This window comes from Dermacentor silvarum, chromosome 2 (genome assembly GCF_013339745.2).
Source record: "Dermacentor silvarum isolate Dsil-2018 chromosome 2, BIME_Dsil_1.4, whole genome shotgun sequence".
Taxonomy (NCBI): domain Eukaryota; kingdom Metazoa; phylum Arthropoda; class Arachnida; order Ixodida; family Ixodidae; genus Dermacentor; species Dermacentor silvarum.
The window spans coordinates 74,388,243-74,414,439 of NC_051155.1; the positions used below are offsets into that span (position 1 = coordinate 74,388,243).

The 26,197-nt window shown below is 43.8% G+C and overlaps 1 long non-coding RNA gene across 1 annotated transcript; it reads right to left on the reverse strand.

Annotated features, from left to right (window-relative positions):
• Nucleotides 1-11,305: 11,305 nt before the first annotated feature.
• Nucleotides 11,306-26,130, reverse strand: LOC119441567 (uncharacterized). Its single transcript, XR_005189948.2, has 3 exons — nucleotides 25,229-26,130; nucleotides 21,098-21,186; nucleotides 11,306-13,076 (listed from the first exon to the last, which is right to left on the reverse strand). It is a non-coding gene; the product is annotated as an uncharacterized LOC119441567 (long non-coding RNA).
• Nucleotides 26,131-26,197: the final 67 nt, after the last annotated feature.

Sequence of the window (26,197 nt, forward strand, 5' to 3'; positions counted from 1 at the left end):
TCTTCCTTAGCTAGCTACCCCCACATTTCTGTATCAGGTGTGCGTGTTGCTTAACTCGTGTACCGATCCCCGAGATAGCGCCATCTGAAAATGTCAGCCGATCCCGCAAGTAGTACACTCCAAAAATGTTCCCTGTTCCCGTGGGTATAGGCTGTTCAAAAATGTGGGCCGGTACCGCGTATGGTGTAATAAAAAATTGACCTTCGTTCCATGAAGTGAACCCGTATCTCGCTATAGCGTACTTTCTCTCATGTCTGCCATCATTGTTTATCTCTATGTTTGTGTAATTATTTCTCAGATTTTTCAGCCCATTATTTTATTTCCCAGCTCATTAACTAGGATCCGTTCTTTCGAAGCGCCGATAGAGAACTGCATTACGTGCCTTTCCGAACGCTGAGCTATGTCGCGCAGTAACGCCATCCGCTCCGCGCTGCGCTACCTGTGCGAATTGGCACCGCGCCGGCTGTTTCTATGACATCATCCGCAGCCTCGCTCGCCTATTCTTATGTAGGTCATTCATCGTCCGCCCTAACAGCTGCGCCACTGACGTCATTCTTGGCACTGTGCCAACTTTTATCGCCGAGCTTCATACACCCGCATCGCGAATCTTCTTAGAGGGCGCACGTATTTCACATTTCAGAACTCCGACGCCCCTCCTGCAACCGCCACGCGAGGGCTGTGCTGTTCGCGATATAGAGTGCCATACGCAGTGACTCCGCCCCATTCTCACCCGCAACTGGCTCAGGGAGAAATTGTCTTTGATCGGCGTCAATTATACGTTGAATCGCCTTGGAACTTTTTTCTTCTTCTATTTTATTCGCAGATGTAAAACAACCTTAATTATTGTTATGCGTCGTGCGTTTGTCATCATGGGTTGTCAAGCATTTTGCAGATTCAGATATGTGTCCAAAAAAGAAACACACCTCATTTGTATATAGTGGGAAACTAACGTTAGGAATGGATTCTCCAATGTTTTCTTTTTGTTGTTCATTTTCTTTTCGCTTTTATTTGTGCTGTCCTTGCACGCACTTTGTGGTTGGTGTGGAAACGCTTTGACATGAAGTGCGATTGTTTTGTAGTCAAAAGGACGTACGTCCTATTGCTATTTTAAATAGCCCTATCTTGGTCAGATGTGGAATGATTTCTGAAAGCATATGAAATATAAATTCCGGGTTTCTAGTTGCAAAAACCACAATATGAATATGAAGGGACTCCGAATCGATTTTTACTTTCCGGGGTTTTTTTTATCTGCCCCTAAATCTATCTACACGTGAGTTTTTTTTTTTTTTCAATTAGTCCACATCGTGTCTAAAAGCTTGCTTCATATATTCGACTTGCAGAAGGATTGAAAAGCGGGCGAGTAGGAACCTATTCACTCTTGGGCAGCGCACATAGAAAACAAACACCAGAATAAATACAGGACAAGCGCTAGGCAAACGCTTTATGTGCGCTGCCCAAGAATGGATATACTCGAATTAAGTCAAGAAACGAATGCTATAGGTGACCGAAAGACAAAAGTTCATGTCATACCCGCGAAGCACAGTAAATACGTTAGGAAACACTTTTCGCGGACGTAGTCCAGTCTAACCAACTGATACGTCGAAACCAGCGAAGCTGCGTAAACGACTTCTTTCACTTTTCATAAGCACAAAGCGTTTGTTTGTTCATGGTTCTGATGACGATTAATCAACGATGCCAGCCATGCGCATTCTCTCCAACGGCCTGGTGACTGTGAACTATTCCCTGGTCATTAGGCCGGTTCGGTTCTATCAAGTAACGGGGATGCTAGGCAGTATCTTTAACGTTCATCGCCTATCTGGCCTCCAATGTGGAGATGGTAAAACGCGAACAATTAAGAATTACTGCCCCCCCCCCCAAATAATAATAAAAAAACAACGCGCACACCTCTTGTGCAATTATACTCCAAGGATAAATAAGCACGGTTATTTTTTTAGAACGAATAATAAAGAACGTCTTAGGGCACATCCTTAGTGACGGCACTCAATCAGGCTGCGTTTCATTATCACAACGTTGCATTATTAAGTGTGACAGGAAGGTTGTCTAGCGTTCTACTGAATGCGTGTCCCACCGCCAGCGGCGTTGCGGACATCGCAAAGTACACCGTAATAGACTTTCCATGGCGCACAAGATGAAAAGAAAGAAAAACTGTCGTATTTTGCAGCTAGATGTTTACTGTCCACTCCGCTCTGACTACTGAGTTCACATCCGTGTCGCATGCGCACGACACGTCGTAGCACGACGCACTATGTCCATGTCAGCAGCGGAAGGCAGAGCGCTGTCGCGGCGGTGCTGCAGAGCAGGTTAAGAGAAATTTGACGATTCGTCGATTTGGTTTTGTTGATTTTGCACCCAAACGTTCTGGGCGTCTCGCGCGTCTAAGCAAACCATTAAGCCCTCCAAGTGCGGGCCGCGCATTCGCCCTCAATTGCTTTACAGCACGGTGGCAGCGCCAATAGTGTGAACGTGCCTCGCGCTTCTGTATATTTCATATCGCAATAAATGAAAAGTTGAAAAAAAAAAACCGCATCCACGAGTGCACCTGCCACTAAACTTAGGCTCACCTTGTATAATGAGCTCATGTCCGTTATTCCGTTGTCAGCGAGCTCAATCTCCACACTGCCTTATTTTATTGGGATAGCTGTTATATAGATACTCTAGACGAATTTCCACTGTCGCCGTCGGCGTTGGTGTCGCCGTGATGCTTCGTATGAAGTACAAATGCGATAACATCGCGGTGGCGCTCTGTATGCTTCAGGTGCGAGCAAAAGCATGCGAGGGTGAGCGGAGATGGATAGCGGCTCTATCTCGCGCGCGCAAGGGAGCAAGCTCGCAGTCTTCCTTGGCGCGCAAGGCAGCAGGAGGGAGAGGCGGCGTTTTACTTGGGCTCCGTATGGCGCGGCGATCGGCGGTGGGTACAGAGTCCAGGGGTGCCGAGGGCTGGTAGCTTCGGGTGCAGTGTTCTCGCCACTCAGTTCGCGTTGAAGCGATTCGCCACATGAAGGCCGCTCGCTGCTGTTGCTGCCGCTCTTCCTCGCGCCAGCGTTCTGACAGTGAGTGACCGCGGTTGTCGAATGAGATGCCGTATTTAGTTATTTACAATACTGCCGCTCTCGATCGAGAGCATACCAGGTGGTCATATTGAGGGTACATTGTACAGCAAAACTGAATATATATATATATATATATATATATATATATATATATATACATACATACATACATACATACATACATACATACATAGATACATACATACATACGCATAGGAATGTGCATTTGGGACATACATGTTTACGCATGTCATTTGCAACACTCTGTACAGTAACATACATGACGGAAAAAAGGTTGACTGAATACTACGTATACATTTAATTTGAACATAAAACAAGGAAACATACCATAATAATTAACGTGACAAAAGGAAAAGAAAGGCAATCAACTGATTAAAACTATCTATATATATCCTTCACGCTGAGACAGTCAGCTTGTTCACTTGCGTAAAAATGCTGGTTGTCAATTTAAACTTAGTGCCTCTATGTTCGTGCGTAACTCACAGTGTTACCGCTTGTTATATCGCGACCTAATTGGTTTCATTTCCGTATAGATAGTATTCATGTGACGTCACGCAGCCATATCTCACCGCGCTGGTACCCGAAGATGGCGACTACGATGACGTCAGTGCAACGTATTATCACGCGCAAACTGTTTTGCTTTTTCACGGCGATTGTTTTTCACCGATTTGTCATTGTTATCGCTCTGACGTTCGACGCAAGACGCGCTTTCTGTTGCTGTTTCACCGGTTTATCATTGTTATCGCTATGACGTTCGGCGCAAGACGCGCTTTTTGTCGCTGTCATGCTGTCATGTTCCTTGCTTACGCCCCTTCTCAACCTGCTGGTACCCCAATATGGCGTCCGCGATGACGTCCATGCAACCTATGTATTGCAGATGGGAAAACTGAGGCTTTAAATGCGTCGACCTTGTGAGAATACTGTCACGTAGTAGTGACGGTGAAGAAAACAGTCGCAAAACTGTGAATGACAAAACGGACTTTATTGGGCGAACCTGTGCCCACAAAAGCAAGTTGCACTCGAAGGTAAAGGATAGCGGCGAACACAGTTGGCGATCGTCGAAAATTTGATCAGCGGCGAAACGCGTCGGCTTTTATACATGAGTCATCGAATGTTTCAGATTATTCCCTGGTGGCCGCGTCTCTTCCAGAAAGTTATAGACAATTCGCGTCGGTCATACAATCAGATAGCATAAGCGTCGGTGAAAACGGGCAATGGAAAGAAACATCGATAACGTTCGAGAAACTTTCGATACATGCTGGCGCGTCTAAAGCCCCTATATATAAAATATCAGATGTTAGCGTAATACCTAAATAATTGTGTTCTCTTACTTTTCCTAGGGGTTGGTTGTTATTAAGGTAAGTGTAGCGAGAGGGTTCTTTCTTGCGATGGTCATGGTCACGGATTTTTTTTATGTTAACTGACATCTGCAAATTATTGCACCAATCTGCCAGCATGCTAAGAGATCTGTTAGGTAGAAGGTGATCATTGCGGCTGTTAATTTCACTGTAAATAAGGCAGTCATCAGCAAATAACTTTATACTGCACTCTATGTTACTGGTCATGTCATTAATAAATATAAAGAATAAAATTGGCCCAAGCACTGATCCCTGCGGAACTGCGGATGTTACTGTACATTTTCAGATGGCATGTTTTCTATTACCACGAAATGGCATCTGTCTAATAAAAAGTATTTAATCGAGGTGGTTATTGCTTCTTTTCCAAGCACGGTTTCTAGTTTCGCTATTAGTTTTATATGGTAGACAGAATCAAATGCTTTAGCTAGGTCAAGTAATATCATACCAATTTGACTGTGGTTATTGATAGCACACGCAAGGTCATGAACTACTTCAGTGAGCTGAGTAATGGTTGACAAACCGCTATGAAAACTGCGTTCATTAGGTCATAGGTAGTTTATTGTCTCTAGGAAAGTAGTGGTATATTCCAGATTTTTATATGCTCGAGCAATTTACAGGATGTGCTGGTTAATGATATTGGTCTGAAATTAAACGGCGTATCTATGTCTCCTGATTTGTGGATTGGAGTTACTTTAGCGAGTTTCCAATCGTCTGGTAGTTTCGAAGTTAAAATTGATTTGCAAAAGATAAGGCCGAGGTACGTGCTAAAATATTAGGAATGTCATCAGGGCCATTAGCCTTTTTGGGATATAGCTTTAGCAGGAGGTTAAGAATTCCGGTGTCAGTGATGTCTACGGGTCTAATACTCGCATTAGTAGCCGTTCCGAGGGGAGGTAGAAAGCCATTATCTTCCTTAAACAGTGTATGAAAAAAATCGTTAAACTCGTTTGCTCCAGCGGTGTTTCCTTCTGGCGAGCGCGTGGACGCCGAGGACGTGCTAACGCGAAAATATCTCCAGAATATTTGCGGATTACTTGTAAGAAGGTTCAGAAGGGTTACCTTGAAGTACTGTTGTCTCGCTTGTCTTTTCTTTTCTTTGAAGTCTGCAACAGCGGTAACTAGCTTTGAATTTTTACTTGGGTCGCTAGCACTGTTTTTAATTGGATGGCGTAGCCCTTTAACTCGTCGTTTTGCGTGGATGACTTGTCAAATTATCCATGGGTTATCTGACCGCGGTCGTTTACGCTTAAGAGGTATGAAGTTACGCATGCATTGAAGAACAATGCTTTTAAAATAGACCCATAGCGTGTTAGCAGTTGTAGATGTTTCTAAAGTCATTTCAGAAAACGATTGTAACTCATTCACAAGATAAGTCGGTATGCTACCGTCGTCAGCTCTTTCAAAGTTAGGCACATTTACTACAGGTGACAAAGTTTTTAATGTACTGTGTAATGGTAGTAGACATAGTGGTATTTGGTGATCTGATATACCCTCAGTAATATGAACCTGGATGTGACTTGCAGAAAAATGAGTGCTAAGAAATATCAAGTCTAGCATATTTGCTGTGGAACCTTGCGTGCGTGTAGGCTGCAATACGACCTGTTGAAGGCTGAAGTTAAGCATGAGGTCAACTAGCGCATTCGAGGCAAATTATGTGTAATGCATAGAAGCCCATTTAAAATCTGTAAGGTTAAAGTCTCCCATGAGGATGACTCGGGAGTTGCGCGCGTGTTGTTGCATGATTTACTGAAGGGTCTCTATACACTCGTGACCTGCGGACGGACTCCGGTAAACACATCCGGTGATAATTGTATTGCCATTGCCCAGAATCTTGCAAAATACGGCTTCAGCATCCTCAACCGTTGGCAGGAGCGCGAAAGGAATATACTTTTTAATTAGTAGGGCCACGCCCCCACCTCGACTTGATCGATCTTTTCTAATCACCGGGTAGTTTGGCGGTGCGATTTCTTGGCTATGGATTGCAGATGAAAGACATGTTTCAGTGACACTATGTGAGGATCGCGATCAAGTAAAAGATCTTCAAATGTGTCAAGCTTGTTCAGTATACTCCTGGCGTTTATATTCATGTGTGTTAGTTCCTTGACTGCGCATTGCTGAGAGGCACTGGCCGGCTTATCCCTTCGTCGTTTTTTTTTTGCAAGGACACCTTGTCAACCCTTTTGTCACACCAGACGTATGTCCGATTGCTGATGTACAATTTATCGAACGCGAGGTACACTTTCTCGTGTTATTCGCGGTTTTCTTTCGCGCTATCCCAAAGCTTCTTTCTTATTTCTCGCACTTTTTGTGAAAAGTTTTCCCCGATAGACCACTCCGTGTTTTTCAGTTGATAACCTCTCTTTAAAATGTCTGTTTTATGTGGCGAATTTACGAGCTTAAATATAACAGGTCTTGCCTTGTTTCCTTTAGCCTTGCCTAAGCGGTGGATGCGTTCTATAGTTAACGCTTGCAAACCAAGCGTGTCCCGGACGATTTTTCGGTTTACTGTGTCTTCTAAAAAAGTAAAGTTAAATTATGGGGTTTTACAGGCCAAAACCACGATCTGATTATGGGGCACGCCGTAGTTGGGGACTCCGGAAATTTTGACCACCTGGGGTTCTTTAACGTGCACCTAAATCTAAGTACACGGGTGTTTTCGCATTTCGCCCCCAATCAAAATGCGGCAGCCGTGGCCGGGATTCGATCCCGCGACCTCGTGCTCAGCAGCCCAACACCATAGCCAGTGAGCAACCACGGCGGGTTTGCTGTATCTTCTAGTGCTTCAAAAAAAGTTTCCCCTTCAACTTCGGGAACGCCATAGACAATCAAATTCGACCTCCTACTACGATTCTCCATGTCGTCAATTCTTTTTTCAAGCGTTTCAATCATGCGATTCATATTAATAACCTGATTTTGGCAAGCATCAAGTTTTTTTTAAATTATAGCTAACCCGATTATTTCGGTTTCTATATCAAGCAGCCGCTTTTCCTTAATGTCCTTGATATCTGCTGCAATTCCCTTAAGATCCTTAGTGATCTGCGCAAGGTCCGGTCCTGGGTTGGTTTCAATGTCCCCTTCAAGCAAAAGCAGGCCCCCCGGATACACTGCCGTCTCGATCACAAAGAAAATGGCAGTGGGCATGCCAGCACTACCAAAAACGGATTGCTCGTGGGAATGCACGTACCATAACGTTTCCTCACCTGCACAATGTAGGCGAACGGGTTGTGGTCTGCATGCTGGTAGTGCAGTCATGCCCAGTGACCACAACGTTGCCGGTGCGGCCTTTTATAGCCTCGATGTGTGGTGGCGCTGTCTTGGAGAGTGCTGAATAATTCACACGTGTAGCTGTTTGCAGATGCACCAGATAGTCCACCGAAAGATTTCGCGAAAAGCAGCTTGTGTCGTTGTGCCCTTGCGCAGCCCAAGTCAAATCCAACCGTTTCACCTGCCAGCGCACGCAGGCAATACGGACGTGAACAGGATCTGCACAATGTAGGCAAACGGGTTAATTGTGGTTTGCATGCTGATAGTGCTGTCATGCACTACCCTTAGAAAGAGAAACATTAACGAATAATATGAAATTTTAGGCCCCGTGGTTGGGGCCCCTAGTCCACGGCTCCACTGGCACGAGCGGCTCGCTGGGCTTGGTCCAGAAAAGCCAGTTGGCTGTCCTGGTCCTCGTCCGCAAGCCGCGCCTCCCACTGGTATTCATGTATTCATGTGCCCCTGTGCATGCCTGACAACGTACTTGTTAATTTAGTTAGTAAGCGAGTGTCAACAGCAGATCGTGCAGCTATCTATTATTTTGCTATCGCAATCAGCGTTTCACCTTTCGGGCGAAACTGCAACTTGGATCCTTATTGATTTCCATTCTTCGACCTTTCATTAATCTTACAATATTTTTAATGCACTTCTTTCGCGGTGTCTACGCTTGCAGAGATCTTCGAGTACCTGAACGTGCGCAGTCCCGTACAGGCCGTGCGAAGTGAGCAGGAGCTGCGAGCCGTGTGCAGAGGACAGCTGCGCGAGACATACGAGCGAGACTACGTGCTCTGCGTCAGCTTCCACCGTGGTGCTCCCTCGGACGGCATCAACGCTAACGGCAGCAGTGGATTCCCGTCGCTAAATTACACGCTGCACATGTTCGCTGGTGGCTTGCCCAAGGTCGGGTTCAGACAGCCTGTAGAGTTTGGTGACCAAGAGCCTACGTACTTGGAGAGTAAGTTGAAACACCGGCCAGAATGGTCACTTTGTGTCAATTCGCCAAAGCTGAAATTTGCGCTGGTTGGTTTTTCACGATCGTCAAATTCTAACGCGTCAAAGTATGTTTCTCGGCGCTCGTCCTTTGTCCTTTACGGGCTTGTATTTGAGAATCGTGTCTATACGGTTGTACGCGTCGTGGATTTTTCTTATAGCAACAATTATTTGCGTCAGTCGTGGACATTACTCGTAGCTGTGGCCCAGTTGCCTTCCTGAGGACTATGCGCACCCGAGTGCTGAGTGAGAACGTCGCCTTGAGGAAAAGAGAGGGGAGAAGCGTCGACGAGTGACGGTGATGACCAACATACCGAGGGTGAAAAACTATGGTTGTCGTTAAATCATCTGGCGCCGGATTCACAAAAACGTTCTTACGCTAAAACTATTCGTAGAAGCAGGTGTCAGCCAATCGTGGTGTTGAACATATCATTAGCGAAGGCTACTGACTAATAGCAAGCAGCATTTGCGAACGAAAAGCTTTGTGAATTCGGCCTTTGATACCTGATGAAGTAAGCGCAAGTTGGGTGTAAAGAAAAATCGAATAAAATAAAACATAAGGAAACAACAGTAAAACACAAACTAAATGACTTCGTTATAACAGACAATTTCTGTTATATGTGTATATAAATTAAAACGATGCCCACGTACTTTGTACATGGTATGGGATCACCGTAATAATAATGGCATAGCATTAAACGTTAACACCAAATGCGGGCCCATGACGACGGTATTGCAGTCTTACTCAGCCTCTCAAGGTGCTAAACATCACGAGGGAAGAGTGCGAGAAGCTGGAATGTGAATCACGCTCTAGTCGTTTCAATTAGCTATTTGGGCGTGAAAGAGACAAGAATACATGCAATCGCGGCCTAATGGTTAGAGCATGCTTACGTGCTGGGAGACAATGCGCGAGCATTAGGAGTGTCAGAGTGGAATAAAGTTTATGTGTGTGAAGTGTGGCAAGCCCGTCACTTGGCAGAGGTAAAGCTGGGATGGGAGAGCTTAGAAGAACTTACATGTATATATATATATATATATATATATATATATATATATATATATGTAGTGCAGCATGATGGTCGTCTGCTGCGAACAGTTGCACTTCGCTTCTCGAACAGGAAGGCGGGATGTCGAGTGCACTCCTCAACCACATTTTGCATTGTGGCGAACGCAGTTTACATCATGGATCCGGGACCTCAAAAAGGTGTGACGTAATGCTAACAAATTTATCTCGCATATACCGATAAGTCACCACCGGATTGGTTTATATTACTATAGACGGGATTCACCCGGTTCGGAAGTCTGTAACATAAAACTCTAGGTGTGTTAAGCCTACTGCGAGCGCGCCGCAGTGTGCACAAAATTGCAAGTGACGTTTTAATACACGGTAAAGAAACGGCACTTCATTCCATGAGAGTTTTGAAAGCTTCCCGTGATGAACGCGCGCTCGACTTTCGAGGTATCATGTACTGTCGCATACCTCAAGAGTGAGCCAGCGGTGGTAAGTTCTGGCCTGTGTTTCTTCTTTTTGTTTATTGCCTGTGTACGTGCCGTAAGATACAGCCCAAAAGAGGAGTAAAGGGCAACAATGAAGAGAGCCAGACAAGCTGTCTATCCTACTTACACATGTGTGTGTGATTGCATGGATTAGCCGAAAATCGCCAAGCATGTTCAATACAGCCGCCCGATTGAACTGATCGTGTTAACGTGCTATGCCTTCGAGAAAACAGCACAGAGGGCTTTGCCTTTACGGTTGTCTTCAGAAACCCTCGTCTGCTTTATTCCTGGTTTGGAGTGCCTCTATATCCTAGACACGGCATTATAGTATCACTTCGGATGTAATTACACTCCTTAAAAAGAAAAATGATAGACAAGAGAATACACAGGAGTTACTGTGCGCTGCTGGAACCGAAAGCTCGCTCCACACTTTGCTCGAGCGGCGCGCCCATTAATACCACAGGCTCTGCCTCGACTCGGAGAGCAACCCTGCGCATGCTCTGGCCCACGCAACTCACACGTAGCGCGGCAGTACAAACAAACACTTAGCGACGCATGCATGCATAAGTTCGTAAATTAGGGACGTAATATAAACAAGCCAAAGCTGTTACATGCTAAGTGAGTAAATGCATGCCTCAATCAGATCCAATTGGAAAGACACAGCCTGGAGCAAATCTGTCTCAGTCAGGACAGCTAAGTGTAGTTACCCTGACGCAGATAATTCCCCTTCACGAAACACTGGCCCCTGCCTGAGGCGTTCCTCTTCGTCCATGCTTTATGAAAGCCGTAAAATATTTCTTTTATGGCGGTAGCAATTATACAGACACTTCAAGCGGATTTCTGCCGTCGGCGTCACCGTGAGCTTCCGTATAACGTCCTAGGGCGATAAAATCGTCGCCGCGCACCGTGTGCACGAGGGGGACGCGCGCTATCAGGGAGAGTGAACGCACGGCGGAAAGCACACGCGACTTCCGTCGCGCGGGATGCCGTGGGGGTATGGGAGGGAGGGAGCCGGGGTGACGCTGTGCTGCAGCACCAAATGCGTATCTTCCCTTACGAAAATGTCAGATATGGACTGATATGAAAAAGGCCATATATGGGCATATTAAAAATTGGGCAGATATGGCCATATATGGCATATAAGGGCCATATATGGCCATATCTGCCCAATTTTGAATATCCCCATATATGGCCCCCTTATATGCTATATATGGCCATATCTGCCCAATTCTTAATATGTCCATATATGGGACCCTTATATGCTATATATGGCCATATCTGCCAAATCTTCAATATGCCCATATATGGGACATTTCTATATAAGGCCACTTCTAAAGTTTTAGTATGTCCATATATGGCGCTCTTATATACAGGGTGTTTCAGCGAACACTTTCAAAATTTATTTAAGGTGGCCTGTGGCAGATAACCCAATTCTAGTTAATGAGCTGGCCGACTCGAAGAGGCGGACATTACTTGCACAAAAAATTGAAATGCATAATCGACTATAATCAACAAAAGTTCACTAATTCAGTTTTTAACTAATTACCTGATGGCCCATATTGCAATTTACAAATTGAAGCCGGGGAGTTCGCAAGGCGATTCACTCGGAACGAATTCTCGGGATGACACCAGTTTCGGGATATTAATTCGCGAACTTTGCGGAGAAATGCATTGGCGTTCCAGTTAATTTGGTGCTTCAATGCATAAAGCAACGATTTGTTAAGAAACTAATTGGAACGCCAATGCGTTTCTCCGCAAAGTTCGGCAATTTATATCTCGAAACTGGTGTCATCCCAAGAATTTGTTCCAAGTGGATCCGCCTGGCGAACTCCAAGGCTACAATTTGTAAATTGCAATATGAGCCATCAGGTAATTAGTTAAAAACTTAATTAGTAAATTTCTGTTAAATATTCGATTATGCATTTCAATTTCTTGTGGAAGTAACGTCCGCCTCTTCGAGTAGACCAGCTCATGAACTAGAATTGTGATACCTGCCACAAGCAACCTTTAAGAATTTTTGAAAGAGTTCGCTGAAACATCCTGTATATGGTCATATTTGGAAATTCAGTAAATTAAAATCTGGGTTTTTACATGCCAAAACCACAATTTTATGATGAGGCACACGCTGGTGATCGAGGCATTCCGAATTATTTTAACTCCCTGTGGTTTTTAAAAAAATGTGCACCCAATGCATATGGCACACAGGCATCTAGTGCATTTCACTTCCATCGAAATGCCACCGCGCCCGGGATTCAATCCTGAGCTTTCAGTTCAGTAGAGCAACGTACGTACGCCTTAGCCACTACGGCGGGTCTGGAATTTTATATGAATATCTCCAGTAAAAAATTCCAACCAGCTATCAGCTTACATGTCTGTTGGCTAACCCTAATTTCAGACCTTGATGGTCTACTAGCCAATCGGCATACAAGTTTACAGGTCTACAAGCCTACAAGTCTACTACCTGTCTACTACCTATTCTACTGTTTGTCGGTATGCCATTGTACCGGAGACCACTGTTCAAATGTGTATTGTTTATTGAATTGATGAATTCTGACTGTGATTGCATTACAGTCTTGCAGTCTTAATTAGAATATATTCAGTGCCTTTGAACACTAGAGTATGCCAGTCGGCACTTAAGATGGCTCACTGCATAAATATGCTCACCATTCCATCCAAAACTTCAGGTCATGGTATGTGTGTGATGTGGAAATCACATTTATAACATCTGAAAGCAATATGAACAGAGATAAAACTTTATTGCAAAGTTCACTACTACAGCACATTACCCAATTGCTGCAAGGGGTACCAGTGCACTGATTTCAGTCTCTTTTCCATAACTTCCTTTGACACGGTGTCGTCCACGTTGTGAAAACAGCTGCACAAACAAATGAACCATTATTGTCATACGACAGAAGACTAAGTACAATACTTGTTGTGTTGATTAATACACTGAGAAATGAGGAATTGAGCATAAACATTAAAAGACTAACAAGTGGTGAAAGCAGCACAAGTAATATTTATGACTGTTTTGAAGCCAGCTTTGTGGCTGGTGAAGGGCCAATTGGAAGCAAATGCATATTTTCAAGTAATTGTAGGCCAGGCACACCAAGCTGTTTTCATTACACAGATTCCTATTGAATAGCAGCAATAATCACAACATAGGCCTTACTGCATACCTGCTTGGTTAATTAATAATAGTACACACCGTAAGTTTGCACATTATGAAAATTCACATATTTTTCCCCCTCCCACACAATGACCACACTTACAACTCAACACTGCAACCGGTGGCCTGGTTTTGACTTCGACTGATGATAATGGCCAGCTGCGGATGCCAGTGGCAGTACCAGCACTGGAGCTATCTAGTGCTATATGCACAAAGCTAGTATTTTTCCCTTTTTTTTGTCAGTCTAGACAGGTCATGCCGCGCATGCATGGAGTGATCAGACTGCTAGCGTGCCACATAAGGTCGCAAGCTAGCTATAGCACCCACTTCAAGCTCAAAGCATTTCAACATGCTTTGTAGAATGGCAGTCGTTAATTCAGAAGGTACTTCGGCGTCAGCAAAGTACACATCTGCCGTTAGAGATGGCCGCATGAAAAGCTGAATGCTACCAGCAAGGCAAGCAGGAATTTCCGCTGACCCAAGACTGATTTTTACTCGCAAGTTGAAGTAGCAGTGCTTTATAGCTCAGAAGCCTCTGGACAGCTGTTCTGTGTAAATTTAAATGATACAGAAGGAGGCTCGCCGACTTACAAGGAAGCAGGGCATTCCAACTACAAACTTCAATGCAAGCAGCGACTGGATGATGTGCTTCATGTGGCGGCATGGGCTTCATGAGTGTGCTGTGTAAATTTAAATGATACAGAAGGACGCTCGCCGACTTACAAGGAAGCAGGGCATTCCAACTACAAACTTCAATGCAAGCAGCAACTGGATGATGTGCTTCATGTGGCGGCATGGGCTTCATGAGAACATGTCAGCAGCTGCCTTCTACATACAAAGAATCACAGACTTTCAGTATTTGTGATCATTCCCTGGCACCGGGAGGCAAGTTTAGAAGGCTGCCAGTGGAACTGTTCTGTCCATTGGTCCTAGAGGCACAGAACATGATTTCTGATGACACTGTCATCAAAAGCTTCAAGAGAACTGGCATCTGAAGCTCAACTGACACCACTGAGGACCACCTACTATGGGACGACACTACTGAAGTTTAAGAAACTGGAGGGCCAGCCAGAAGTGCAGATTTCTTAAGCTTAAATTCTTATTTGAAATGTATGTTTTCAAGGTTCGAAAATAAGACTTGTCCATTCTTGTAAGTTACACCTTTGTTTGATTCTTTGGTAGCTGGCTTTTCGACACAATCTTAGTGTGCCGTAGAAGCCACCTAGCTCAGCCGTAGGCTGAACTAGGTGGCTGTGGAAATTAACTTAAGATTTTACCCTGCATATAACATAGCCTTCCACTTTGTGTCATTTTCTTAAGTGCTTAAAATAGGAATAAACAAATGCATAAAAAATACCTAGTGCGTATGCTCGTTCCACAAGAAGTATGCTGCAAAGTATCAGCAGGACTGGTATACTGTAGTGATTCCTTTCCCTTCATTTCTATATTCCATTCTTATCATCCACTGCACATAGCCAGCCAATCATGATCATGTAGGCAGAATGCTACCCTTACAACACACAAAACAATTCCAATAGAATAATTAAACTATCCCAGCCCTAGATGCTTTCATAAAGTGTTTATGTAGCACATGGGCATCATACATGAGCTAAATATTCATGTACCTGTCCACAATATTTTATAAATGCTGTAACCACAAGGAAGTTTTCACATATACTGAAAAGTTTTCACAGCTGAAGTCATGATAATGTTAAATTTGTTTAAATACATTGGTACCTCTGACCAAATATTAATGGCAAATCGACAATAGAATGGATTTCAATAATACTTTAGAGGGAATGTGGGTGGCCAGCTTCAAACTTGAGCGCCATGTGACATTAGCATAACTGCAGCATGAATGCATCCTGTGATGTATCCAAGTTTTTGTGATTGAGCCTACTTCAGCAAGTTGTCTGGGGGGATGTATGAGCTGAAGCAAGAGGCCAGAACAGGGACTGCTTGCACGAAGCCATTTACTGATGGGCAAACTTACCAAGCAGTAGAAAGGTACTTCAGGCTTCTAATTTCGTTGCGCTGTGTCCGGCAGCGCCTGAGGCAAACATATAGCCGAGCTTTCAAGCGACCTTTTACTATTGGCCTACTCATTCACATAGGGTCACAACACAATTACCTGCCTGTCTCCAGTGGGTGAAACTTTCCCAAGAGAATTTTTTGCCCTGCTACTTTGGTGAGTGCATCAGCTCAGTTTGTCTTGTCAAAATGGCTCCCGCTACTTCACATGTAGAGTGCATTTGTTTGATTGCCCTTGTTGTAGATTGCCCTCCTCGGCCGCAGGAAGTCGTAGGTTCAATTTCTACCACCGCACGGCGCCCACTGATTCAAATGGACACAAGTGTACCCCAGCATGGCGTTCGGCTTTCTTCAGGGAGAGGAGCCTGTGCTCTAAATACCAGTCAAAACCCTCATGAGCTCAAAAAGAAGTAGGTCTGGGCCATTCCCAATAGTGGCAATTTCCCATGTGGTGCCCCAAATTCCCTTTCCAAGCGCTGAGGTCCCATAATGGCCAAGCACCAGGTGCAGTGCAAGAACCTTATGAGTGTTGTTTATGTGTGTGGACTGCTTGAAAACTCTTGAGGACTGTGAATGAAGGAAGAAGAAACAGAAGGCGAGCCAGGCGCAGATTGCGTGCTTGGCAGTGTTCAGAAAAGAAACAATAGAGAAGGAAGAAGAGAGGTGGGTGCCAAATGGGCAGAGGGGGCTAGCAACTTAGAAGACGCAGGACCAGTGCGCTGTTTCGGGAGCTCCTGCCTGTCGGTGCAGACGCAGAGTGGCGCCTGGCGTGATGCCGTTTGGAGCAGGCCTGGCTGTAGCCTGCTCGTAGCCACCTGTTGGAGCATCTTTAGGCTGTGTCCGGGGTGAGGCCTAACCGAGGCCTTTGCTTTGAAGCCGCCTCTTGCTCGAGGTGGCATGTGAGGTTGTGGCGGTGGAAGCAACCCGCCCGACAGCCATTCGAGTCCTCGGGCCACGGTAATGCAGCCGTCGCCTGCCTCATCTGATGACCATTGCCGTCACCCTGCCTTGGCTGGCCTTCCACGAGGGTCATCATGCCTTGGGTCGCCTCCAACGGAAATCGTCGCGACAGCTAGACGATCTACCACTGATCGACGACACCATCAGGAATGTAGCCATGAGACGTACTTGCTCTTTTCTTGAACGCTGCGCGTAGGACTTAGTGTAGACGTGTTTGTTTTAGGGACCTTTGATATGTATTCTGTGTTTAGTGCTTGTCTTGTTACAGTCTTATCATCTTAAATTTTGGTTCACATCGGTTCGCGCGTCTCTGACGTTCATTACTGCTTGACTGCACACAGACATACATGCCCAAACAACTATCCATCACACCAGACCGGGAGCATGCTTGTACCTATTTCACCGGTAGGTACCTAGCGGCTGCACTTGCCTCAAGGCAGCCGAGGCTGATGCTCTTCAACAAGGCCATCTGTCGTTGGACAATAAGTGCCCAGAGAGCACGCATGAAATCTCTTTCAAGATGTGAACCCTCACAAGAAGCCGAGCACCAGGCCAAGGGACATCTCTACCCATCAGAAAGAAACGGAGGTTTTCTGGCGGCACGGGGATTTGAACTCAGTACCTCCCACATACGAGGCGGATGCTCTACTGCTATACCACTACTGCGGTAGATTCATCCAGTTGAAATGGTTAGTCATGAGGATCTGAGACCGCTTTAGCATCCAGGAGAACCAAAAATTGGGCAAGCTGTTATGTATTCATGGTTGAAATGTTGAAAGCGGCATGGGCAAACGCAGACAAAGGAGTGCTTGCACTCTCTTCATTTCTCTGCCCCTCGGTCTGCATTTGTTTTTTAACTGCTTTAAACATTCTAATCGCTTTAGCTGTACCCATGACTGTTATTTTCATTGTCAACCTATTACAGCACCTGGCATTGTGTATATAGCACAGCATGACTAACATGGGAGTGCCAATGTTGCTGTAAGTGACTGCCATGTACTTAACAGAAAAATTTATGGAGGCGTAATGGAATAAGATGAGCGTCTACAGCTCCAACAGTATCCCATATTATTATTATTAAGCCCTTGTCTTCAAGGAGCCTACTGGATAATTATTAGGATAGGAACTTTTCCTTGTGTGTGTTGAGGGCTTTACTAAATGCATTAGGAGCAAGTTTGAATTTTTTTGAGGCTACAGCACCAAGTAGTTCACAAGAAAGTTTCTCACTATTAAGCAACAATGGGAAAGAACCATTGTTGCTAATATTCAGTAACAGTGACGCACGCTGTTTGCGGCGGTATGCATGAGGAAACAGTTCCCTTTCTTTTTGCTTTTTAGTTTCGCAAGTTTGAATTTGACTGTAGCACGCTGATGCCTACAAGATGAAGAGAAGATATACAATAAAGCTTGCTCAGAGTCGGTTACTTTAGCGAGCCCTGCTCAGATTCTGATCGAGATGTATGAAGCTATGCATGGACTAAATGTACTATCACATATTTCTACTACTAGCACTAAACTTAGTACTAAGTTAAACAGAAAGATACTAAAGAACTCTTCCCTGATACCCAACAACAAACAGCATGCTTGTGTGTGCGTCACTGATGCAGAATGTAACTAACACTTTAATTGTGTTGCCTCACAAATGAACTTTTTTGAGAACTACCGAATGCTCCGTCCCCAAATAAGGTACGAAAAAAGCAACCTCCTCCCACAGTGGCTAGTAAGGCTGCAGCTAAGCCCCTAACGATTACAATGAAAAGCATGCAAGTTATCAATTGGCTAGATTGCCATGCAGCGCATAATACAGGATGCCATTGACCCATGGGCGAAAGCCGTATACCCTGCCGTGATGAGTGCTACAGGTGCTGCAAATGTTATCGCAAGCAATTATAATGCTGACACTGCCATCCTAGACACGCTGTTCTGCGTAAGTAGCTGAAGGGCCTCCTGCAACAACTTGGCATTCAAGACAATGCCATCACTGTGGAAGACAAATTAGAGTCAGATCACCAAACTTGTCAAACGGGTGAATATGGTCTCAAAACAAGCACTGGTGTTGCAGTTTTGAGGCAAACCAATGAATGCACACAGGTTGAGAAGCAGCAGAAAATTCGAAAAACTGAATTGGTAAACTTGATTCAGGGTATCAAGGTAAGAATATGCCACCGACACTCAAGGCAGGCAGATGGATTTGTTTTGTGCCCATGTGAACGAGCGAGCCTGATGCACAAGATCGCAAAAAAAGCTCGACCAATTCTGTTGCCTCAGATGCTGCTGGACGCAGTGCAGTGGCAAATAAAGACCTGAAGTGCCTTCAGAAAACCAACTTACTTGGTTGGTTTTGCTTTCTCGTTTTTTGATCTGCTATGTACTCCTTCCGAGTAATCATTATAGATGCAGCATCTGCTTTTTAAGTCTTGTTTTTTTAGGTTATTATTTGCTGGGCCAGCGCACATGCTTCAACCTACCTTCACATATTTTTAGAGGCAAGCGTCATGCTGTGCGATAATCTGGATTGTCTCTTATCACCTCTGGTATACTAGGCCGTACCAATCTGTCATGGCACATGGCTATGATGTGGTTGTATTAATGGGTCCTAGTGACTCCAATATTTGGTTGCTTTATCATTAATGTGATGCCCCATGATGGTCTTGTTCAGTACTTATAAATATCACATTTCTTCAGTAAACTGCAGTTGAAAGTAAGCGCCAAACCCGTGTTTACGCAAACCGATCTCTGCTCTACCATTTTCCAGTGATTATGCTCTCAGTAACGTGCTTAAATAGATTCTCATTTTCTACGGAAATTGTTCATGTGTGTCACAATGGCTCATAGAGAGATTCAGCTATACCTTTGCAATCCTCCACCTTGAAATCCCTATTCATCAGCTTACAGTAAGAGTGTTAAAATAGATTTCGCTCCTTTACAGACACTTTCGCCCATATTTTCACTGCACATGCTTTCGCTCTTCCCTTATATCCTCACAATTTTCTAGTGGCCCCATGACCTGTGCAGCACTCTCCAAGTGAAACAACTTATTCCATACATTTGCACTCAGTAATTTCATTTCTGTAAGTTCTGTACTAGACACTAGCTAATTATTTTATTCCTTAAAAATTTTATTTCTCTTTCATAGCAATTACTCCGGCTGCTATTAGAAAATAGCAAAACATTATTTTTATAATGCCTTCAATGAATCAACCTTCAATGATTTAGCCTGCATATCATGTACAGCATGCAGCTCTTCTGCAATGTTTCACCTTAATCCAAAATTTAACTATCTCGATCTAGATGCAGATGCTTGCTATGCATTGCCCTTCTTGTGATTACTTTTATATGTGCACCTATGATTCATCGCAGTGTTCTTAGAGTATCACGGATGAACATCAGTTCTTCCAATTGATGGAGGTGGTGTTATGCAGGCAGTGTCTGACAAATTGAACATCTTTCCTAAAGTTCGGAAAGCAGACACAATTCTATATGAAGGAAGAATAGAACCTGATCACCTTTCTTTCTCATACAATCACCCCCAATGAATATGTACACAAAAGAAAAACTAAATTTTCTTTTAGTTATATATAACCTAAGAGTAACTCATTACTCATTAGTTTGCTGAGCTATCTACAACTGAAACTGTTGCAGCATGTCAGAAATGCTACAGTGCATTGCACATTATGTTTATCATCAGTAAATGAGCATTTTCAGGCATCAAGCTCAGCATATCAAAGATATGATTTTGGCCTTTGGGAGGTTAAAATGTCCACAATTTTGGCCATCAATTCCATCCCGTATGATATAGGCCACATGACAACACAAACGCATCCAAATAAGCTAACATGTTGACATCTTCAATGCCTATAAAATCGTCAGCAACTTTCCATTTGTTGTTGCTTATATGAAGACCAAATTTACATGTCCCTTGCATAAACTTATGGCAAGAATATCATGATCACAAGTATTAATTTCTATAATTATGACTTAAACTCACTCTAAAACATAATCTAATAAATGTAGCACTGACATATATACATACCTGGCCAAAATATACCCAGAGCCTAACTACAGTGTTGGCCAATTAAACGAGGAAATATAACTTATTTCACTTAAAATATAGTCTGTGGTACTTTACCCAAATATGACTCGAAGGAAACTGCACAAATCTGAGTGGCGATGTGGGCTTGTTGGTTGTTCATGTTGAAATGAGCGAGCTGTAGCGCGAACAGGGAATAAAGATATGAGAAGGCACAATGAAGTGCTACGTGTGTGTATTCTTTGTGCCTTCTCGTGTATTATTCCCTGTGCGTGCTACAATTTGCTCGTTGCACAAATCTGTTACCAAGCTTCTTATCGTCAGTTATTTCATCTTTAAGGGCCTCTGTCAGGGCATTACGTTAGGGGTGGCATATTCATGCAGTCGTCTCTAGCATTCACTCAAACCATTACCAAATGTTCACACCCTAAATGTATAATTGCTTTTAATGATGAACAAGTCTGCAATTCTATTATCTGCGAGCATCGACAATACATATCCTGACCTCTGCAGTGACTGATCTGCTACAAATTATCTTTGAGGTTCTTAAGCTGCGTGATTTTGTACTTTTATGTTTAATAATGCACTAGGTGAGACCATGAGTATACTTTATATGGCTTCGTTTTCAAATTTAAGTAACTTCAGGGTGATGAACACACACACACTTATGGAAACATGAAAATGAGAACCAGAGGGGGTTTGAATTTACCATGTTTTTTCCATTTCCTGTGGATAGCCAGGAGGTGCTCCAGCAATGACAGTCCCCTGTCTGCACCGCCCCATGGAGGCCAGCTGCCACTGAGAAAACACGGATTATTATTATTACCAGATATTAGCTAGCAGCATCACATATGCAAGCCGACTTGTGTAGAACAGTGCAAGACAGTTGAAGTGACATGTACATTAGGTGAATATTCATTTAAGACACATGTAACTGCAGTCATCCGTGTTGCTGACTGCATGTCTCTGCCTGCAGAGTAATGCAAATAGGCGTGCAGCTTACATGATATATGAAGCTCAAGTGCACTGTGTAGGTTATCAAGTTAGGTGTTGTTCTCTAGAGGTCTTTGTGATCAGTACACGTGATGCTATATGCACTGAAATGTGATGGTAAAGAATCGAGTGCTCCCAGTCATTCCATGAACTCAATACTATTGCTGCAGCTACGTGATAGCAGAAGGCTGTATGCACAAGTTCAAAGAGCTACCTAAAACAGGGTGCATGCCATAATTGATTACATGGATCAGTGGAAAAATGTCACTTGGTGGCTGCCACTAGACATGGGAATGGTTAAGTAGCGCTGCAAAGTGCTACTCAATGCTGGTTCCTAATTCCTTACATAACATTCACTACGTCAAAGAACAATGCCACTAAGTCCTGACCTGTCTGCCATGCAGATAAAGGTTACGCATTGCTGAAGTTGTGCTTGCAGGATGTGAAAAAAAGCTGTCCAAAAGAGAATTTAGCACATGGACAAGAATGTCAAAATGAAATCTAACCTCACTAAAGTTGTGGTATAGTGGCGACATTTCACACAATATTTCAATAGAACCATGAAAATTTCTGTTAAATTGAAAGCTTGCCTATATTGTTGTGTTGTACCCATGTATTAGTGCTATGACAAATGAAGGATCTAAGTTGACAGATGAAGCGACAAACTTAAAATGTCCACGTGCATACATGCTAAAAGGCAGTTTCCCTGTTTCATTACATTTTCCAAACTCTTGCAGAGCTGTTGTATACTCTACGAGTACAAAGCATGGCTCGATAATAGAATAAACCGCACAGTATGTGCTGCCACGCTAACAAATTGGTAAAAGAAAAACAAGGAAAGCTTCTGCTGTCATGATTTTACCATTAAGTGGGCTCAAATACTACACGAACACATATATCGAGAAAAAAAAATTGGTTTCAACAAATGCAAGCAACGTGTGGAGTCAGCCCTATTATAACAGTTACCAACTCATGTGAGCAGAAAAGCAGGTGAGAGCACACTGGCTCAGGCTGAGCCATTTGCCTTTCCTGTAAATAAATCCTCACACTCTGAAGCTCATATTGATACTCCCTTCAGTCACGGTGTACATAATTGTGTGCACAACTTATTTTTGCCATTTCTGTGCAGCTGTGTCAAGGAAATGACCACAAAAACTAATCTTAGGGTAAATTAAACATTATGGTTACCTCAAGTACCTTCATTTCACTTCTGAGGGAAATGTATCGCTACCGAAGATAGCTTTGGAGAAGGCACTACAGTGTTTGACGGAAGGTGTGATGTGGGACATTTCTGTAGCAATTGCAAAATAATTTTCTTCTTTCTAGTAAAGCTTGCAACCAATAATTAACTTGTGCAGGTAACACACTAGTGATTCAGTAATTTTTTATGAAGAGACCTATCATTACAGTGTGCACAACAATTAGATACTTAATCACTCTGTAATTATAGTGAATCATCATAATATGCAGTCATTCTACCATCTTGACTTGCTCTTAATGGAGTCTGCAGCACCTTGGCATATATTTATGTAAATTTCATACATTTATCGACAGTCAATCATACTTCGTCACTGAAGGGGTTAAGTGTAATCGGGCAATTTTTTCACGCCAGTGTGTGAATCGGGAATGCAGAACTTCAGCGTGTTCCACTGAACGCAGTGTAAATAAGGTAAGAGCAAATCACAACATTAAAAAAACATAATGGCCCCCCCCATGCCACAAAATTGCTGCAAAACCAGAAAAATGTTGGCTGGTATCAAAGTGGAGCCAATGCACACGAACATGCTTGATAATAATCTACTGGTAAGAGTTCGTGGAATTTCTTAGTCCCGATGATAGATTGATGATGATAAATAATAATTTAGCCTATAAACACATCCATGTAAGTCCCGAACAAGTTGAGATATCCATGAATCTAGCTTCCTGGATCTTGCGTTTTACTCACCTATACCAGAAGGATACGCCACATAAAAGAAAAACCTCCATGCATGCTGGCATCTCTATGATACGAGCACTTGCCAGTTAAATAATAAAACGCACAGCTATAATTTCAGTCAATACAGAAAACAAATCAAGGTGAACACGGTTTCTTCAATAAGTTGTCCCAGACTGACCAAGGTGTTGTGTACTAACGATAAACATTGGTGCACACGCTTCTTGGACAGCCCTGGGCAGTCCGGGGTGGCCAATCGAGCCTAGTATACATATTGAAAATCAGTCTGCACTCCAGTGAGCTATACATCCAGAGAGAAAAAGATCTCCATTTGTGTTCTCCCTATTGACTGCTCCAACTGTCTCTGCAGCTAAATCTTCGTACACCTTGCTGGTTTGGCACATCCCATTTGCTTAGCTCACCGAGGAAAGACACTGCATTAGAACGTTTTCCTTGTCGTTTGAACTTTGCCCTAGATCAGTTCATTGCTGCACATCTATGCAGCCGACATCACATGAAAACAATTTAACACTTTATCAGTGACAATCTCTCTCATTTTGGGAATGTTGTAGTAATCTTACAGTTCAATGCAAGCAACGGCGTAAAAGTTCCTTCACTGCTAAGAATGACTGTTCTCAAATTTTACGCATAGCAGTTATATCCACTAGAGAAGAAAAAAAAAACTCATGATGCAAACAGCCGCAGCTATGCTGTGTAAACATTTGTATAGCCTTTCATATGAAAATACCGCACAGTTGAGGCCACCTAAAAATACTGACAAGGAAGCTGTGCTGGACAGCTCTCTAGCTAGCGGCATCAGCAACAGCAGCAAATAGTAATAACGAAAGTTGATAATTAATAATTGCATTTAGTAATGTCACCAGGGTGATTTGGAGGTCCGCCAGCATGACAAAGCCCACTAATATAAACGAAGTTGGTTAAAATTCGGCTAGACGAATCGCCTAGCAGCCAGCCAGGTACACTCCGTCTCTGCAAAGACTATTACAAGGTGCCGCGCACACCACAGTGAAATAAATGCAAATGATATAGCTACATCTAGCTCCAAAACTACAACGCTGAATTCAAACACATAAAATAATACAAGATATTTCATAGCGTGTAGCATAGCATGACTCGAAACAAGGACGATCGATCGAATAACGCAGACCTTCAATCAAATTAATATGACAGTCAGCCTCTGTGCTAGTAGATCATTCGTACTTGTAATTGGGTTGACAGGGTCCGATGTACATACGCCACGAACTCCAAGGCAAACATAACAATAATAGGGACTGTAGACGAAACTGAAGGAGCGGATTCGCCCGCTTGTGTTTTAAGCCAAAACCGCATTCACGCGATTTTGTGCGCAACGGCGACGAGCGACGAAACGGGCCGTCGCGCGAACAGATCGCTTGGTCTTTTCGCTCAATCGCTCGGTTCTAGAAATTTAGAATACGTCGCTCGTCGCCCGGAAGTGCTATGAGCGACTAGCCAATAGCGCGAAGCCGGAACTGTATATACATCAGTCAAGTACTACCGATTGTCGCACGGAACGAGCAAACGACTAGATTTTGATACGTGCAAGGATAATAACGTAGTGAAATATTTAGAAATATTTATGCTGCTCTTTACACTAAAACCCGTTAAATTAATAAAGCAAGCGTCACGCCAGTTTCGGCGAGTATTTGCTGCCCTCATAAAGGCAACACCGGGGAGACGTCGCTCGTCTCGTCGCTTGCATGCTGTACGACTTGTAGGCGACGAACGAACGCGACAGCCATCTCCATCGCGTCGCTTGTTGTCGCGCGCAAGATTGCGTGAATGCGGTTTATACTTTACGCGGTATCGCAACACGCACTGCTTCAAAATTATGCAAATAGCACATAGCAAGAGGGGGGGGGGGATTGTACGTACCTTTGTAAAAGTTGCGACTGGAAGTGGCAATCGCCAGGCACGCATTCTCTTCAGAAAAGGTCTTCTCGGGCGCCGCCGTCTACGTACGTGGCAGCTCCATCAGCAGTGACGCGGTTTGTGCAGTTTCACGATGAGCACTGGCATATAATCATCACTGCACTGCGACAACGCGCAGCCACGGTATTCAAAAGTTGAACCGTGCGCGCGACACATACAAACAAAGCGATCGCCGAGGGCCGCGCCGGTGAAGGCGCCCGCTGCTTCCCTTTACTTACAGTCGCGTTAAACTGCGTTGATGAGGACTCGTTCCGATTGCGTTCACGAATAACACACAAACCGCGGAGAACATTGCGTTAACACGGATGCACGAACGAAAATTACACACGAAAACAGGCCTCGGTATCTGACAGCTGCCGTCCATGTGCTGCCGGCGCAGCAAGCTTACCAGTGTTGCCAAGCGATACATTGCATTGGACATTCCACGTTTGGTTTCGGTTTGGATTTCACTGAATGTGTCAAAACTTTAGCTTGGTGGTAATTTTTGGCAGTATTTCATTTAATGGGGCTTGAATAAAGTATCTAGATTGACTGATGTAGCAAACTTTTTGTCTGTGCTTGTGCAGTAGCTGATATAACGAATAGGAATTCGTGCAGCAGGTTTCCTAACTCATGCTTTAATATTCCCAGGCTGCTTTACATAGGCCGGTATATATGATTGCAAAAGTATATGATCATGCTCTCTCTCAAAAAGTAGACATATTCATCGGGTGTGGTTGTGAGCCAACGTGCAAAACGATGAGTTGATTGTGTGTGTTTCTGCGATAAAATTCACTTCAACTCGTTACTACCTGCTCGGTGCAAGCACATTCATTTCGATCGAGATGCTTTGCCTATAGCTGCAGTGCAAAGCATCGCATGTGTTACGTGCAGTATAGCTACATCTCGTATATAAGGCCATGCTGTCCGGCA